The sequence below is a fragment of the Vulpes vulpes genome, chromosome 5 (genome assembly GCF_048418805.1).
Source record: "Vulpes vulpes isolate BD-2025 chromosome 5, VulVul3, whole genome shotgun sequence".
Classification (NCBI taxonomy): Eukaryota; Metazoa; Chordata; class Mammalia; order Carnivora; family Canidae; genus Vulpes; species Vulpes vulpes.
Window position 1 is genome coordinate 135,332,378 of NC_132784.1, and position 5,719 is coordinate 135,338,096.

General features: G+C 32.2%; 1 pseudogene; it reads right to left on the reverse strand.

Moving 5' to 3' along the window:
* Nucleotides 1-259: 259 nt before the first annotated feature.
* LOC112925855 (U6 spliceosomal RNA) lies at nucleotides 260-358 on the reverse strand (annotated as a pseudogene).
* Nucleotides 359-5,719: the final 5,361 nt, after the last annotated feature.

The window sequence follows — 5,719 nt, forward strand, 5'->3', positions numbered from 1 at the left end:
TATATTTATATATAAATATATATACTTATTTATTTACTGAAGTTCAATTTGCCAACATATAGTATAACACCCAGTGCTCATCCCTTCAAGTGCCCCCCTCAGTGCCCGTCACCCAGTCACCCTATCCCCCCGCCCACCTCCCCTTCCACAATTCTTTGTTCCTTTCCCAGAGCTAGGAGTCTCTCATGTTTTGTCACCCTCTCTAATTTTTCCACTCATTTTCCCTCCTTTCCCCTATAATCCCTTTCACTATGTCTTAAAAAATATGGTATCCTTCACGAATTTGCATGCTTGCACAGGGGATATGCTAATCTCTGTATTGTTCCAATTTTAGTATATGTGCTGCCGAAGTGAGCACTACAATAATTTCTAATACACTTTTGACACTTGCAATGTGGTTGAAAATTTTCATCTACTGTTTTAGTTGCATCCCAACTAAATGTTTAAATATGTTTAAATATGAACTATTTTTATTTTTATTTTATTATTTAAAAAATATTTTATTTATTTATTCATGAGAGACATAGAGAGAGAGGCAGAGACATAGGCAGAGGGAGAAGCAGGCTCCCTCTGCGGAGCCTGATGTGGGACTCAATCCCAGAACTCTGGGATCGCAACCTGAGCCGAAGGCAGATGCTCAACTGCTGAGCCACCCAGGCATCTCATGAACTATTTTTATTATCACTGAGGTCATAATTTCTAATTTGCCTTTTGATTTCTTATTTTATTCATGTGTTATTTGAAATACAGTTCTTTATTCCCAAACATGTAAGGATTTTTAGTAAACATTTAGATATTGACTTTTAGATTAATTGTACTTCAGTCATGGAACATGCTTTGCATGTTTTAAATTCTTTAAAGTTGTTGACAATTGTTTTATGGCTTGGCATATGGTGATTATTTAAATGTTGTGTACATATTCAAATAAATATGTATAAATTAGTGTAGTTTCTATATACATAGGTAGGTCCTATACACACCAGTTAGGTTAAGCTTGTTGATCATAATTTTCAAATATTTTATTTTATTGTTAACGACTATTGCTTATTCTCTTGATTATAAAAGACTCATTATTTCCAACTATGAATATAGATATGTTATTTTCTCCTTAAATTCTATCAAGTTTTGCTTTATTATTTTAAGGCTAAGTTAATAGATGCATAGGCATTAAGAATTGATTTGTTTTCTGACAGAGCCAGAACCAGGATGAATCAATTGAGGTGCTTAGGGTACATCATTTTAGGGATGTTCTCATGCTCAGAGTCATACAAGTGCAGAATTGGTAACTGAGAGTGAGTCCTTTAAATGATGTGCCAGGTGCCTCACTTACTTCACCTTGTCCCAGTCTAGACTCTCCTAAATTAAGATGTTATCATTATGATGTTCTCTTGCTCCTCTTTCCATCTACTGTTATCATTTTATTTTCCTTAAAGGCCTTTTGATTTCTCTTCTTTTATCTTTTTTAATTTCTCTATTCTTTTATTTAGGTGTGTTCTATAAAGTAAAACTTTGCTTTCTGAAATTTTTATTTTCCATATGACAAATCTTTAGCTTTTGAGTATGGAAATCATTTATAGTCAGTATATTTACTCATAATTTGTTCCAATTTACCCTCTTATTATTGGTTTGCTATTTATATCATCTGATCTATCTTTCCTTTTTTGTCTTCATTTGTAAGGTTTTTTTCCTATCACTCTATATTTCCTCCCTTGACTAGTTAGTAGTTACATTGTCAGTCTTAGTTGCTCTTTTGTATTTTTGAAGTAAGTAATATGTCTTTTTCTCTGATTACTTTCAGAGCTTTCTTTTGACTTTGTTTTTCAGCATTAGATGTGCTTTATACAAATTTATCTTGTATGTTGTTAAATATGTGGTATGATATCCTTTGCTGTCTTTTCAAATATTGCCTCTGCTCCAACTTACTCCTCTGACTCCAAGATTCCAATTTATATGTATTTTGTGTATTAGATCTTTTCTACATTTTTCACTTGTTCCTCTGTGCTTCCTTCTGGAACTTAGATGAGGAGTAATTATCTAGGATCCATGGGCCACACTTTGAAAACTGTTCTCCTACGGTGCTACCCTCAAAAATAAACAGCTCTCCTTTCTTAATGGGCTCTAAATCTTAATGGTTTTTCTTCCTAGCCCCATGAGTCTTTGGAACACACTGTTCATTTTCTTACTTTGTATATGAGACCCTACATTATGATGAACATATTCCCTTATGAAAACACAAAGAGAAAAATTTTATTTCTCTAGATATTCTTCTTCTTGGATTTCAACTACATAATACCTCACCATCTATTTAGTTCTACCTGCTTTACATATGTTTAATTATTTTCTTTAGCTTGTCCAGTTGTTCTTTTGGAGAGGCCAGTTCCAATTCCCTGTTCAGATAATATTGATAGCAGATCCTCATCCGTTTCATTTTGAATTAAACTTTTCACTGTCATCTTTAAAGCAAGAGTAATCTGAAAGTAAAAATGTGATTATTTTAAAATGTTTTATTAAGACATTTAAAATATGCACAGCTTTAGAATAGAGAATTTTCATTTCAGACATTTCTGTAATGAGGGGTACACATCATCTCCATAGTTAAATTTGTCAGTAAATAAAAATGATTTAATTTTCTCTATTGGGAGTTTTTGAGATCTGCCAAGAATACAGATTAAATAAGCAAAAAAACTCTTGAGTATTAATTTTTAAAGAGAATGTAGAGTTTGAGGAGAAGAGATGTCTCCCATTTCTGTTTCAATAAAACTTCCACATATCTTCCCAGAAGTGTAAAAGTAGACTTCCTCAGAGGTCATTAGGTTGTTCCTCAGGTACATATTATTACATTCCTCTAGCTAAGGAGTGCTTTCACTTCCTTGTCATGGATGCCATTCAGATTCTCATGAAAGCTCTGAATCTCTTTCTAAAAAAATAAATAAATAAAAAGAAAGAAAGAAAGAAAGAAAGAAAGAAAGAAAGAAAGAAAAAGAGAAAACAAAACCCCAACCAACAAACAAACAAACCAACCCCCAAAAAGAGATGCTTATAACCCAAAATATAAATATAACTTCAGGGATTCAGGGTATAAAGCATATTCATGGATACCAGGTTAAAAATTTTTGTCCTGGTTTGAATAGTCTGAGAAAAATTCCTTTTTCATCCAAATTTTAAAACTTTTTGTTTGCCTAATTGGGAGAATCCAACTGTGAATGTGTATACACATACCCTACCTATTCATATGTTGAGAAGCATTGCTTGCATTCCTTTCATCTTGCTGATATAAATCCAGTCAAATGGTCTGAAACCAGCTATTCAGAAACACACTTTTATAAACAAACAGTCGAGACATATATGGGCAAAACAAATGCTTAAAAGTATCTATTTTATTATAAGATTATGATTAGTAATAAATACTTATAAAATTATATACATATTCAAATCTGAAATAATTTATTAAAAAACTTCTTATTAATTCATAAGTTCATTCCTAAAGGTGTTATTTTCTTCTTGTATGGTGATATATCATTGCTACTCCATACCACTTTATATTACCAGTGTTTATATTTATATAGCATAGGCAAGGTTAAGTCTAAAAAAATGCTTTTAAGTATTACTTTTAATTCATTACCTTGTACATTCATTTGAAAATATTTTCCTACTGAGAAAAAACTTAAAATGGAAAGTTTTACACATATAACAGAAAGATATATACCTTTTTAGATCAGTTTCTATCATGGTTCCTTAAAATTCAGGAAAATGATGCCCTAATATAGCTAAATTGTATTAATGTTTGCTATTTTTAGTTCTTTCAAGATTGAAAGACTTTAATTCTAAGCTGATAAAAATCGCTAGTTTAATTATGGAATAGCTGAAATACAGAAAAGCCTTATTAATTTAGAGTCCATTAATACAGAATTTAGATAATTTGAAAGGCAAGAGTGCTATTCATGCAATTTACGGATAAATAATTTTCACAAGTAAGTTAAATATAAAGATTTTATAGGGACTATTTACTATTCTAAGAGAAAGAATTTTTAGCCACATTAACAACATCAATTTGCTGAGTTAATTCAGAAAGATTTTTATCTGTACATTACTGAAGATCCATTAGGTTCACACTTTATTAGCATCGTTCATTATGCCTTCTACATGTAATATAAAGCCTCTTCTTTTTAATATTCTAGAATTTCTTCTTTTCTTCGCATAGAGCAACCATGCACCTTTATACCCCAAGGAGTATACAAACCAGTCTTCTATATGCATTGGATTAGTGTGTTTAATATTAGACTTAATATCAAATAAAGCAACATCTGACCAAAAGTAGTCAAGTAAATGTAAAAAAGTAAATAAATATACACTTACAGTTATATGTCATCATGTGGCAACCAACTGGTAGATCAAAATTATTAGCTAATCTAATCAGATAAACAAAGAATCTATCTCAGCTATATTTACTTATAGACACAGGGGAAGCTAGAGCAAGCTAACAGCGAATTGAGGATTGAGGCTTGCAGGGTCATACTAGATTCCCTTTTAAGCCATTATTATATCATTAAGGAGTTTTAAATCTCATCCATCTCATGTCATTTATGTAGTCAACTAACTTTATAAAAATACATGGATCATTCTTAGTTTTAGGCAATGTAAAAAGACCAGTTTTTTTAAAAAAAAATAGTAAGTTAAGGATAATGAAGGAAGAATATGGTAACTATTTACAAAATAGTATAACTTTTGACAAAGAAAAACTTAAAAGAACATAAGCAAAAGTATATTAAGACTCATCAAGGGAGTGCTTGGGTGGCTCAGCAGATTAAGCGTCTGCCTTTGGCTCTTGTCATGATCCCGGAGTCCCAGGATCAACCTGCATCAGGCTCCTTGCCCAGTGGGGAGTCTGCTTCTCCCTCTGCCCCAAAATGGGCTCGTACTCTCTCTCTCACCACTCTCAATCTCTCTCAAATAAAGAAATAAAATCTTTTTTTAAAAGACTCATAAAGTTTTATCATCTGGGGTAGATAATACATCAACACACAATAAGATGTGTTTCTATTAATATAAATACATTATCACCAGTAAGTGACAGATTAAAATGCTCAGTAATAAAATAAAATTATAAAGTAACCAGGAATAATTTAAAATTGGCCATAAATGTTTTCATATATATGAAGGACACATAAGAATATATTTTTAAGGAATTTGTTCAAGATTTTATTTATTTGAAAGAGAGAGAAAGAGCAAGCAGGGAGAGAAGAAGAAGGAGAGGCAGGGAATCTCAAGCAGACCCTGTTCTGAGGCAGAGCTGATGCAGAGCTCATTCTCACAATCCTGAGTTCATGACCTGAGCCGAAATCATGAGTCAGATGCTTAACTGACGGAGCCATTCAGCTGCCCCCACATAAGAATATCTTTAAAAATGAGGAGATCAGCTATTTTCCTATACAGAGAAACTCTATAATGAAGTCAACTTTACCCAAATAAATCTTTAAGTTAAATGCTACTCCAAAGGATATTCTCATTCTAATATTATTTATTGCTTATGTTTGCGTAGTCACCCTCCTCCCCCCAAATTTATTTAGCACATTGTATATCCTAGTAACTCCTCTGCATGCAAAGGACACTGTTAATGAGATAGAAAATGTTCTTGCTTTTATAGGAATGTTTCCCGCCCCCCCCGAGATAAGACAACAAAACATCAACAGTGAAAAAAATAAACCAGAAAAAAAGTGAT